General features: G+C 48.8%; 6 non-coding genes across 6 annotated transcripts; all 6 read left to right on the top strand.

Moving 5' to 3' along the window:
* The first annotated feature begins 2552 nt into the window (after positions 1 to 2552).
* Positions 2553 to 2625, top strand: TRNAV-CAC (transfer RNA valine (anticodon CAC)). The gene has a single exon. It is a non-coding gene; the product is annotated as a tRNA-Val (tRNA).
* A 313-nt stretch (positions 2626 to 2938) lies between these two features.
* On the top strand, positions 2939 to 3050 carry TRNAL-CAA (transfer RNA leucine (anticodon CAA)). The gene is made up of 2 exons: positions 2939 to 2976; positions 3005 to 3050. It is a non-coding gene; the product is annotated as a tRNA-Leu (tRNA).
* Positions 3051 to 5681: 2631 nt separating this feature from the next.
* Positions 5682 to 5753, top strand: TRNAP-AGG (transfer RNA proline (anticodon AGG)). The gene has a single exon. It is a non-coding gene; the product is annotated as a tRNA-Pro (tRNA).
* Positions 5754 to 6141: 388 nt separating this feature from the next.
* On the top strand, positions 6142 to 6214 carry TRNAV-CAC (transfer RNA valine (anticodon CAC)). The gene has a single exon. It is a non-coding gene; the product is annotated as a tRNA-Val (tRNA).
* A 314-nt stretch (positions 6215 to 6528) lies between these two features.
* On the top strand, positions 6529 to 6640 carry TRNAL-CAA (transfer RNA leucine (anticodon CAA)). The gene is made up of 2 exons: positions 6529 to 6566; positions 6595 to 6640. It is a non-coding gene; the product is annotated as a tRNA-Leu (tRNA).
* Positions 6641 to 9731: 3091 nt separating this feature from the next.
* TRNAV-CAC (transfer RNA valine (anticodon CAC)) lies at positions 9732 to 9804 on the top strand. The gene has a single exon. It is a non-coding gene; the product is annotated as a tRNA-Val (tRNA).
* Positions 9805 to 12885: the final 3081 nt, after the last annotated feature.

The raw sequence follows: 12885 nt of genomic DNA, 5'->3' as shown, positions 1-12885 counted from the left end.
CCAGGTGAGTGTTTCAGGCCTATGAGCCACTAATATAAATCTCGCCTGATCGAGCGCTGATCGAGCAAGTGTGCTTGAATCCAAGAGGCATGCTCCTCTGGCTCAAGAGCTAGCAGGCCCTTCAGTGCTTCTGGTTGGGAAGTCTAAGGTGCAAGGGTCCATGACTTGCAGCGGGTTACAACTACCAGAAAGGGTCTGCTTTTCACATCAGTGCCCTAGTTCAGCTCACTGGCACAGGGCATTTTGACTACCTCTTGCCTTGCTAGAGACAAACAAAAAATCCTTGACAGAAAACATCAATTGCTATGGCACGCTTAGAGAGAGAGAGCCTCCAAATGGCCCTGCTTTTCGGAAAGACGCTTCAGAAGATGTTTCAAATGACTATGCAGCGGCAGTCTAGTTGGTATAGGGGTATGATTCTCGCTTCGGGTGTGAGAGGACCTCGGTTCAAATCCCAGACAAACCCCTACCTTTATAGGTTCAGTCTGTGTTTTAAACAGGAGTATTTATGCTTTTCACTCTTGTAAGATGTCATGTTGCAATGCAATACATGCTTTATACTGGCGTCGAGACGGTTCAGCATCATGAAGGTATGCGAGATTTCTTTGCAACTGCTTTTCTGTGCTGGAGCAGCAGTGCTCGTAGGAACATTAAATGCACAGTGCTTCTCCATGGTAATTTCGGGTCCAGTTCTGAAATCACCTCTTGGAATGAAAGTGATCCCAGTTCCTTTCTTCCAAGGGAAGAGATCGTGTTCCGGAAGGCTCAGCTTTGAGCGTCATGAACATTGGCCCTCATCCTTGCATCCCAGTCCAATGCATAGCCACATAAAGCAAGCAGGTGTGTCTGTTTCCATAGTGTGGTGGTTCCAGTACAATGCATAGCCACATGAAGCAAGCCGGCAAGTGTGTCTGTTTGTCTAGTGTAGTGGTTATCATGCGCACCTCACATGCGAAAGGTCCCTGGTTCGAGACGCTGGGCTTTTTCACAGTATTTGCATTTCCTGCCTCACCTGACAGGCAAGCTGAGATAAAAGAGACTGTGTCTATCCCTCACCATCGTGAGGTACTACGCTCCTGGGGCATCTGTCACAGCTCACCAAGAGGAGTTGCGCCAGCTTACGGCAGTCAGTTGCTCACTGTTTGACCTTTGCAATGAAGCCTGAGCCTACAGCATTCAAGCCAGCCAAGGAAGGAAGGTACGAGAGCGAAAATAGCTTTCCTGCCCTCACCAAGAACACACACCTTGAGCAAATAAAGTGCCAGACTTACAAGGCCCTATCGCCACCGGAGCATCACTTTTAGTGACGCCCCGGTGGCACTATGCACTGCGCGGTATTTACAAGATGGCGTTCAGCCACTTTTTGTGGCTTAACACCACCTTGTAAATACGGCCCCTTAGCACGCAGCGCGTTCCCTGGAAGGGGCGTGCAATGGGTGTTGTTGGGAGAGTGCCACAGCAACACCATAGCATTTTGATACTGCTCCAGATTTAGGAGTTGGCGTAAATCTGCGTCAGCACCAAAATCCAACGCCATCCCAGGGGTGTCGTTAGAGTGGCGCACTGAGGAGAAATGTTTTCATTTCTCCTTGTTTTTGCTCTTTCTATGTGTGATGCATTCTGCAGCACACATAGAAGTAAGAGCAAATCACCATTGAAGATTTTTTTTGGGGGCAGGAAGGTGTCCCTTCCTGCACAAAAACAATTTCCCCCTCAACGCAGTCATCCTTGTACCATGGTGCAAGAACGGCTGCGTTGGCGCTCAGCAGCTAATTTAGAGCTGGCGCAGGGGGAAGCACAGGGGTGCGCTGTATTCTACTAAATACGGCGCTTCCCTGCATTTTGAAAATGACGGCGCGTGGGGCTTGCAAATTTGGCACAGCGTCGCGCTTAGTCATTTTCTTGTAAATCTGGGCCAAAATGTCTAAAGGATAGAGGCTTTTTATGTCATGTTCGATGAAGACCATGCAAATGACTCTAGTCGTACTGCAGAAGAGAGCACCATGTGCAGTTTCTTGCTTTGGGATGTAGTCTCCCACTCTCTGTCACCAACCCTCCGAGCAGGGTCGGAGCCGTTGCATTTCTGTGCCCAGGCTCGTTGGTCTAGGGGTATGATTCTCGCTTAGGGTGCGAGAGGTCCCAGGTTCAAATCCCGGACAAGCCCATTTTAGCGGAAAACAATCAAATCCTGCTCAAAATACACAACCCCTCAACATTTCTCATTCCACTCGAAGCATTGTTGCGCAAAACATATTTTTTGCCTCAGGCGAAAAATGGATTACAATGCCTTGGCTTCCTTCCTGCTTGCTCTCAGTGCGCCCTGTGTGATGATTTCACAGGCTCTCCTTCCTGGCATTTAGGCATCAGATATTTGTCTGTCTCTGCCCGCAGCTGTGGGATTTTTCAGGACGTCTGAGTGTATGCATGCTGGCTGACACCGCTGCAATTTTCACACTTACCCCTCGCATTCCGAGCAACTGCTGATAAAGTATAGAGGAAATCGTGCAAACATATGAGGGGAACTGTGCTCCTTCAGTCAAACCAGCAAGCTTGTTTCTGTTGTGTAGTGGTTATCACATTCGCCTCACACGCGAAAGGTCCCCGGTTCGAGACCGGGCAGAAACACTTGGCAGCAGCAGCTTTTGTGTTTGCTCCCTAAAACCTCAGTCTCTCTCAATGCACACTTAGACAGAAATGACCTTTAAAAACTTGTGACCTGTGTAAAACGTGCTTTACTATTGCAGGACGCTAAAAAGTTATCTGCATCCCTCGGTGGTCGTGCATGTGCATTGTTTCTTGTTTCTTGTTCTGTTTTTTTTTTTTTTCTTGGCCATGTTATATTGTGGGGCCTTTAAAGCTGTGACTTTGATAGGAACATTGCAAGCGGCAAAATCAACAAGTGCAGACTGAAGAGTCCGACCTGCATACTGTTTTGGCTGTCAGGATGGCCGAGTGGTCTAAGGCGCCAGACTCAAGAGAGCTTGATCTTCAGTGAAGCTGAGCCTTCTGGTCTCTTCATGGAGGCGTGGGTTCAAATCCCACTTCTGACAGGTGTATTTTCTTCCCTTAAATCTTGCTCTGCTTGCAGAGCCAGCTCCTCACACCACTATCTTTGGAAGCTGCTGTGGCATGTGAGGAGAAATCCACCAACCCATCGGCTGGGCCCTCAATCAAAATTCTGTGTATTACTGGAAGGGACGTCTCAGGCACACCTTCTGTTAGAGCTGCACTTTATGACAGTAACTACCATGCTGGTTTCTACTTAAGCAGTTGATTCTATCGTTTGAAGTGAGGCTCTCCTGCCACCTTTTGGGCAAAGAAGACACTGCCCCTGCAACAACACAGGCAGACAAGCTCAAACTAGGTTTCTTGGTTAGGTGGGCGGAGCATATTGGCAATGGTGCCTCCTCGTGACTTGCAATTTACATGAAGAAGACAGAGAGGCAGCTGGGAGTAGGCAGTACCCATGAACCCCTGAACACTGTCTTGCGACTAGCACACAATTCTGAAATGAGGCGGGGGAAAGGAGGTGCTTTCCCCATCAAGGGCCATTCCGGGAAATCAGCCACCCTGCGTCTCCCAGGTGAGTGTTTCAGGCCTATGAGCCACTAATATAAATCTCGCCTGATCGAGCCTCATCGAGCGCTGATCGAGCAAGTGTGCTTGAATCCAAGAGGCATGCTCCTCTGGCTCAAGAGCTAGCAGGCCCTTCAGTGCTTCTGGTTGGGAAGTCTAAGGTGCAAGGGTCCATGACTTGCAGCGGGTTACAACTACCAGAAAGGGTCTGCTTTTCACATCAGTGCCCTAGTTCAGCTCACTGGCACAGGGCATTTTGACTACCTCTTGCCTTGCTAGAGACAAACAAAAAATCCTTGACAGAAAACATCAATTGCTATGGCACGCTTAGAGAGAGAGAGCCTCCAAATGGCCCTGCTTTTCGGAAAGACGCTTCAGAAGATGTTTCAAATGATTATGCAGCGGCAGTCTAGTTGGTATAGGGGTATGATTCTCGCTTCGGGTGTGAGAGGACCTCGGTTCAAATCCCAGACAAACCCCTACCTTTATAGGTTCAGTCTGTGTTTTAAACAGGAGTATTTCTGCTTTTCACTCTTGTAAGATGTCATGTTGCAATGCAATACATGCTTTATACTGGCGTCGAGACGGTTCAGCATCATGAAGGTATGCAAGATTTCTTTGCAACTGCTTTTCTGTGCTGGAGCAGCAGTGCTCGTAGGAACATTAAATGCACAGTGCTTCTCCATGGTAATTTCGGGTCCAGTTCTGAAATCACCTCTTGGAATGAAAGTGATCCCAGTTCCTTTCTTCCAAGGGAAGAGATCGTGTTCCGGAAGGCTCAGCTTTGAGCGTCATGAACATTGGCCCTCATCCTTGCATCCCAGTCCAATGCATAGCCACATAAAGCAAGCAGGTGTGTCTGTTTCCATAGTGTGGTGGTTCCAGTACAATGCATAGCCACATGAAGCAAGCCGGCAAGTGTGTCTGTTTGTCTAGTGTAGTGGTTATCATGCGCACCTCACATGCGAAAGGTCCCTGGTTCGAAACGCTGGGCTTTTTCACAGTATTTGCATTTCCTGCCTCACCTGACAGGCAAGCTGAGATAAAAGAGACTGTGTCTATCCCTCACCATCGTGAGGTACTACGCTCCTGGGGCATCTGTCACAGCTCACCAAGAGGAGTTGCGCCAGCTTACGGCAGTCAGTTGCTCACTGTTTGACCTTTGCAATGAAGCCTGAGCCTACAGCATTCAAGCCAGCCAAGGAAGGAAGGTACGAGAGCGAAAATAGCTTTCCTGCCCTCACCAAGAACACACACCTTGAGCAAATAAAGTGCCAGACTTACAAGGCCCTATCGCCACCGGAGCATCACTTTTAGTGACGCCCCGGTGGCACTATGCACTGCGCGGTATTTACAAGATGGCGTTCAGCCACTTTTTGTGGCTTAACACCACCTTGTAAATACGGCCCCTTAGCACGCAGCGCGTTCCCTGGAAGGGGCGTGCAATGGGTGTTGTTGGGAGAGTGCCACAGCAACACCATAGCATTTTGATACTGCTCCAGATTTAGGAGTTGGCGTAAATCTGCGTCAGCACCAAAATCCAACGCCATCCCAGGGGTGTCGTTAGAGTGGCGCACTGAGGAGAAATGTTTTCATTTCTCCTTGTTTTTGCTCTTTCTATGTGTGATGCATTCTGCAGCACACATAGAAGTAAGAGCAAATCACCATTGAAGATTTTTTTTTTGGGCAGGAAGGTGTCCCTTCCTGCACAAAAACAATTTCCCCCTCAACGCAGTCATCCTTGTACCATGGTGCAAGAACGGCTGCGTTGGCGCTCAGCAGCTAATTTAGAGCTGGCGCAGGGGGAAGCACAGGGGTGCGCTGTATTCTACTAAATACGGCGCTTCCCTGCATTTTGAAAATGACGGCGCGTGGGGCTTGCAAATTTGGCACAGCGTCGCGCTTAGTCATTTTCTTGTAAATCTGGGCCAAAATGTCTAAAGGATAGAGGCTTTTTATGTCATGTTCGATGAAGACCATGCAAATGACTCTAGTCGTACTGCAGAAGAGAGCACCATGTGCAGTTTCTTGCTTTGGGATGTAGTCTCCCACTCTCTGTCACCAACCCTCCGAGCAGGGTCGGAGCCGTTGCATTTCTGTGCCCAGGCTCGTTGGTCTAGGGGTATGATTCTCGCTTAGGGTGCGAGAGGTCCCAGGTTCAAATCCCGGACGAGCCCATTTTAGCGGAAAACAATCAAATCCTGCTCAAAATACACAACCCCTCAACATTTCTCATTCCACTCGAAGCATTGTTGCGCAAAACATATTTTTTGCCTCAGGCGAAAAATGGATTACAATGCCTTGGCTTCCTTCCTGCTTGCTCTCAGTGCGCCCTGTGTGATGATTTCACAGGCTCTCCTTCCTGGCATTTAGGCATCAGATATTTGTCTGTCTCTGCCCGCAGCTGTGGGATTTTTCAGGACGTCTGAGTGTATGCATGCTGGCTGACACCGCTGCAATTTTCACACTTACCCCTCGCATTCCGAGCAACTGCTGATAAAGTATAGAGGAAATCGTGCAAACATATGAGGGGAACTGTGCTCCTTCAGTCAAACCAGCAAGCTTGTTTCTGTTGTGTAGTGGTTATCACATTCGCCTCACACGCGAAAGGTCCCCGGTTCGAGACCGGGCAGAAACACTTGGCAGCAGCAGCTTTTGTGTTTGCTCCCTAAAACCTCAGTCTCTCTCAATGCACACTTAGACAGAAATGACCTTTAAAAACTTGTGACCTGTGTAAAACGTGCTTTACTATTGCAGGACGCTAAAAAGTTATCTGCATCCCTCGGTGGTCGTGCATGTGCATTGTTTCTTGTTTCTTGTTCTGTTTTTTTTTTTTTTTCTTGGCCATGTTATATTGTGGGGCCTTTAAAGCTGTGACTTTGATAGGAACATTGCAAGCGGCAAAATCAACAAGTGCAGACTGAAGAGTCCGACCTGCACACTGTTTTGGCTGTCAGGATGGCCGAGTGGTCTAAGGCGCCAGACTCAAGAGAGCTTGATCTTCAGTGAAGCTGAGCCTTCTGGTCTCTTCATGGAGGCGTGGGTTCAAATCCCACTTCTGACAGGTGTATTTTCTTCCCTTAAATCTTGCTCTGCTTGCAGAGCCAGCTCCTCACACCACTATCTTTGGAAGCTGCTGTGGCATGTGAGGAGAAATCCACCAACCCATCGGCTGGGCCCTCAATCAAAATTCTGTGTATTACTGGAAGGGACGTCTCAGGCACACCTTCTGTTAGAGCTGCACTTTATGACAGTAACTACCATGCTGGTTTCTACTTAAGCAGTTGATTCTATCGTTTGAAGTGAGGCTCTCCTGCCACCTTTTGGGCAAAGAAGACACTGCCCCTGCAACAACACAGGCAGACAAGCTCAAACTAGGTTTCTTGGTTAGGTGGGCGGAGCATATTGGCAATGGTGCCTCCTCGTGACTTGCAATTTACATGAAGAAGACAGAGAGGCAGCTGGGAGTAGGCAGTACCCATGAACCCCTGAACACTGTCTTGCGACTAGCACACAATTCTGAAATGAGGCGGGGGAAAGGAGGTGCTTTCCCCATCAAGGGCCATTCCGGGAAATCAGCCACCCTGCGTCTCCCAGGTGAGTGTTTCAGGCCTATGAGCCACTAATATAAATCTCGCCTGATCGAGCCTCATCGAGCGCTGATCGAGCAAGTGTGCTTGAATCCAAGAGGCATGCTCCTCTGGCTCAAGAGCTAGCAGGCCCTTCAGTGCTTCTGGTTGGGAAGTCTAAGGTGCAAGGGTCCATGACTTGCAGCGGGTTACAACTACCAGAAAGGGTCTGCTTTTCACATCAGTGCCCTAGTTCAGCTCACTGGCACAGGGCATTTTGACTACCTCTTGCCTTGCTAGAGACAAACAAAAAATCCTTGACAGAAAACATCAATTGCTATGGCACGCTTAGAGAGAGAGAGCCTCCAAATGGCCCTGCTTTTCGGAAAGACGCTTCAGAAGATGTTTCAAATGATTATGCAGCGGCAGTCTAGTTGGTATAGGGGTATGATTCTCGCTTCGGGTGTGAGAGGACCTCGGTTCAAATCCCAGACAAACCCCTACCTTTATAGGTTCAGTCTGTGTTTTAAACAGGAGTATTTCTGCTTTTCACTCTTGTAAGATGTCATGTTGCAATGCAATACATGCTTTATACTGGCGTCGAGACGGTTCAGCATCATGAAGGTATGCAAGATTTCTTTGCAACTGCTTTTCTGTGCTGGAGCAGCAGTGCTCGTAGGAACATTAAATGCACAGTGCTTCTCCATGGTAATTTCGGGTCCAGTTCTGAAATCACCTCTTGGAATGAAAGTGATCCCAGTTCCTTTCTTCCAAGGGAAGAGATCGTGTTCCGGAAGGCTCAGCTTTGAGCGTCATGAACATTGGCCCTCATCCTTGCATCCCAGTCCAATGCATAGCCACATAAAGCAAGCAGGTGTGTCTGTTTCCATAGTGTGGTGGTTCCAGTACAATGCATAGCCACATGAAGCAAGCCGGCAAGTGTGTCTGTTTGTCTAGTGTAGTGGTTATCATGCGCACCTCACATGCGAAAGGTCCCTGGTTCGAAACGCTGGGCTTTTTCACAGTATTTGCATTTCCTGCCTCACCTGACAGGCAAGCTGAGATAAAAGAGACTGTGTCTATCCCTCACCATCGTGAGGTACTACGCTCCTGGGGCATCTGTCACAGCTCACCAAGAGGAGTTGCGCCAGCTTACGGCAGTCAGTTGCTCACTGTTTGACCTTTGCAATGAAGCCTGAGCCTACAGCATTCAAGCCAGCCAAGGAAGGAAGGTACGAGAGCGAAAATAGCTTTCCTGCCCTCACCAAGAACACACACCTTGAGCAAATAAAGTGCCAGACTTACAAGGCCCTATCGCCACCGGAGCATCACTTTTAGTGACGCCCCGGTGGCACTATGCACTGCGCGGTATTTACAAGATGGCGTTCAGCCACTTTTTGTGGCTTAACACCACCTTGTAAATACGGCCCCTTAGCACGCAGCGCGTTCCCTGGAAGGGGCGTGCAATGGGTGTTGTTGGGAGAGTGCCACAGCAACACCATAGCATTTTGATACTGCTCCAGATTTAGGAGTTGGCGTAAATCTGCGTCAGCACCAAAATCCAACGCCATCCCAGGGGTGTCGTTAGAGTGGCGCACTGAGGAGAAATGTTTTCATTTCTCCTTGTTTTTGCTCTTTCTATGTGTGATGCATTCTGCAGCACACATAGAAGTAAGAGCAAATCACCATTGAAGATTTTTTTTTTGGGCAGGAAGGTGTCCCTTCCTGCACAAAAACAATTTCCCCCTCAACGCAGTCATCCTTGTACCATGGTGCAAGAACGGCTGCGTTGGCGCTCAGCAGCTAATTTAGAGCTGGCGCAGGGGGAAGCACAGGGGTGCGCTGTATTCTACTAAATACGGCGCTTCCCTGCATTTTGAAAATGACGGCGCGTGGGGCTTGCAAATTTGGCACAGCGTCGCGCTTAGTCATTTTCTTGTAAATCTGGGCCAAAATGTCTAAAGGATAGAGGCTTTTTATGTCATGTTCGATGAAGACCATGCAAATGACTCTAGTCGTACTGCAGAAGAGAGCACCATGTGCAGTTTCTTGCTTTGGGATGTAGTCTCCCACTCTCTGTCACCAACCCTCCGAGCAGGGTCGGAGCCGTTGCATTTCTGTGCCCAGGCTCGTTGGTCTAGGGGTATGATTCTCGCTTAGGGTGCGAGAGGTCCCAGGTTCAAATCCCGGACAAGCCCATTTTAGCGGAAAACAATCAAATCCTGCTCAAAATACACAACCCCTCAACATTTCTCATTCCACTCGAAGCATTGTTGCGCAAAACATATTTTTTGCCTCAGGCGAAAAATGGATTACAATGCCTTGGCTTCCTTCCTGCTTGCTCTCAGTGCGCCCTGTGTGATGATTTCACAGGCTCTCCTTCCTGGCATTTAGGCATCAGATATTTGTCTGTCTCTGCCCGCAGCTGTGGGATTTTTCAGGACGTCTGAGTGTATGCATGCTGGCTGACACCGCTGCAATTTTCACACTTACCCCTCGCATTCCAAGCAACTGCTGATAAAGTATAGAGGAAATCGTGCAAACATATGAGGGGAACTGTGCTCCTTCAGTCAAACCAGCAAGCTTGTTTCTGTAGTGTAGTGGTTATCACGTTCGCCTCACACGCGAAAGGTCCCCGGTTCGAGACCGGGCAGAAACACTTGGCAGCAGCAGCTTTTGTGTTTGCTCCCTAAAACCTCAGTCTCTCTCAATGCACACTTAGACAGAAATGCCCTTTAAAAACTTGTGACCTGTGTAAAACGTGCTTTACTATTGCAGGACGCTAAAAAGTTATCTGCATCCCTCGGTGGTCGTGCATGTGCATTGTTTCTTGTTCTGTTTTTTTTTTTTTTTCTTGGCCATGTTATATTGTGGGGCCTTTAAAGCTGTGACTTTGATAGGAACATTGCAAGCGGCAAAATCAACAAGTGCAGACTGAAGAGTCCGACCTGCACACTGTTTTGGCTGTCAGGATGGCCGAGTGGTCTAAGGCGCCAGACTCAAGAGAGCTTGATCTTCAGTGAAGCTGAGCCTTCTGGTCTCTTCATGGAGGCTGGGTTCAAATCCCACTTCTGACAGGTGTATTTTCTTCCCTTAAATCTTGCTCTGCTTGCAGAGCCAGCTCCTCACACCACTATCTTTGGAAGCTGCTGTGGCATGTGAGGAGAAATCCTCCAACCCATCGGCTGGGCCCTCAATCAAAATTCTGTGTATTACTGGAAGGGGCGTCTCAGGCACACCTTCTGTTAGAGCTGCACTTTATGACAGTAACTACCATGCTGGTTTCTACTTAAGCAGTTGATTCTATCGTTTGAAGTGAGGCTCTCCTGCCACCTTTTGGGCAAAGAAGACACTGCCCCTGCAACAACACAGGCAGACAAGCTCAAACTAGGTTTCTTGGTTAGGTGGGCGGAGCATATTGGCAATGGTGCCTCCTCGTGACTTGCAATTTACATGAAGAAGACAGAGAGGCAGCTGGGAGTAGGCAGTACCCATGAACCCGTGAACACTGTCTTGCGACTAGCACACAATTCTGAAATGAGGCGGGGGAAAGGAGGTGATTTCCCCATCAAGGGCCATTCCGGGAAATCAGCCACCCTGCGTCTCCCAGGTGAGTGTTTCAGGCCTATGAGCCACTAATATAAATCTCGCCTGATCGAGCCTAATCGAGCGCTGATCGAGCAAGTGTGCTTGAATCCAAGAGGCATGCTCCTCTGGCTCAAGAGCTAGCAGGCCCTTCAGTGCTTCTGGTTGGGAAGTCTAAGGTGCAAGGGTCCATGACTTGCAGCGGGTTACAACTACCAGAAAGGGTCTGCTTTTCACATCAGTGCCCTAGTTCAGCTCACTGGCACAGGGCATTTTGACTACCTCTTGCCTTGCTAGAGACAAACAAAAAATCCTTGACAGAAAACATCAATTGCTATGGCACGCTTAGAGAGAGAGAGCCTCCAAATGGCCCTGCTTTTCGGAAAGACGCTTCAGAAGATGTTTCAAATGACTATGCAGCGGCAGTCTAGTTGGTATAGGGGTATGATTCTCGCTTCGGGTGTGAGAGGACCTCGGTTCAAATCCCAGACAAACCCCTACCTTTATAGGTTCAGTCTGTGTTTTAAACAGGAGTATTTCTGCTTTTCACTCTTGTAAGATGTCATGTTGCAATGCAATACATGCTTTATACTGGCGTCGAGACGGTTCAGCATCATGAAGGTATGCGAGATTTCTTTGCAACTGCTTTTCTGTGCTGGAGCAGCAGTGCTCGTAGGAACATTAAATGCACAGTGCTTCTCCATGGTAATTTCGGGTCCAGTTCTGAAATCACCTCTTGGAATGAAAGTGATCCCAGTTCCTTTCTTCCAAGGGAAGAGATCGTGTTCCGGAAGGCTCAGCTTTGAGCGTCATGAACATTGGCCCTCATCCTTGCATCCCAGTCCAATGCATAGCCACATAAAGCAAGCAGGTGTGTCTGTTTCCATAGTGTGGTGGTTCCAGTACAATGCATAGCCACATGAAGCAAGCCGGCAAGTGTGTCTGTTTGTCTAGTGTAGTGGTTATCATGCGCACCTCACATGCGAAAGGTCCCTGGTTCGAGACGCTGGGCTTTTTCACAGTATTTGCATTTCCTGCCTCACCTGACAGGCAAGCTGAGATAAAAGAGACTGTGTCTATCCCTCACCATCGTGAGGTACTACGCTCCTGGGGCATCTGTCACAGCTCACCAAGAGGAGTTGCGCCAGCTTACGGCAGTCAGTTGCTCACTGTTTGACCTTTGCAATGAAGCCTGAGCCTACAGCATTCAAGCCAGCCAAGGAAGGAAGGTACGAGAGCGAAAATAGCTTTCCTGCCCTCACCAAGAACACACACCTTGAGCAAATAAAGTGCCAGACTTACAAGGCCCTATCGCCACCGGAGCATCACTTTTAGTGACGCCCCGGTGGCACTATGCACTGCGCGGTATTTACAAGATGGCGTTCAGCCACTTTTTGTGGCTTAACACCACCTTGTAAATACGGCCCCTTAGCACGCAGCGCGTTCCCTGGAAGGGGCGTGCAATGGGTGTTGTTGGGAGAGTGCCACAGCAACACCATAGCATTTTGATACTGCTCCAGATTTAGGAGTTGGCGTAAATCTGCGTCAGCACCAAAATCCAACGCCATCCCAGGGGTGTCGTTAGAGTGGCGCACTGAGGAGAAATGTTTTCATTTCTCCTTGTTTTTGCTCTTTCTATGTGTGATGCATTCTGCAGCACACATAGAAGTAAGAGCAAATCACCATTGAAGATTTTTTTTGGGGGCAGGAAGGTGTCCCTTCCTGCACAAAAACAATTTCCCCCTCAACGCAGTCATCCTTGTACCATGGTGCAAGAACGGCTGCGTTGGCGCTCAGCAGCTAATTTAGAGCTGGCGCAGGGGGAAGCACAGGGGTGCGCTGTATTCTACTAAATACGGCGCTTCCCTGCATTTTGAAAATGACGGCGCGTGGGGCTTGCAAATTTGGCACAGCGTCGCGCTTAGTCATTTTCTTGTAAATCTGGGCCAAAATGTCTAAAGGATAGAGGCTTTTTATGTCATGTTCGATGAAGACCATGCAAATGACTCTAGTCGTACTGCAGAAGAGAGCACCATGTGCAGTTTCTTGCTTTGGGATGTAGTCTCCCACTCTCTGTCACCAACCCTCCGAGCAGGGTCGGAGCCGTTGCATTTCTGTGCCCAGGCTCGTTGGTCTAGGGGTATGATTCTCGCTT

This window comes from Pleurodeles waltl, chromosome 10 (genome assembly GCF_031143425.1).
Source record: "Pleurodeles waltl isolate 20211129_DDA chromosome 10, aPleWal1.hap1.20221129, whole genome shotgun sequence".
NCBI lineage: Eukaryota > Metazoa > Chordata > Amphibia > Caudata > Salamandridae > Pleurodeles > Pleurodeles waltl.
This window is presented reverse-complemented; position numbering and strand designations above follow the sequence as displayed.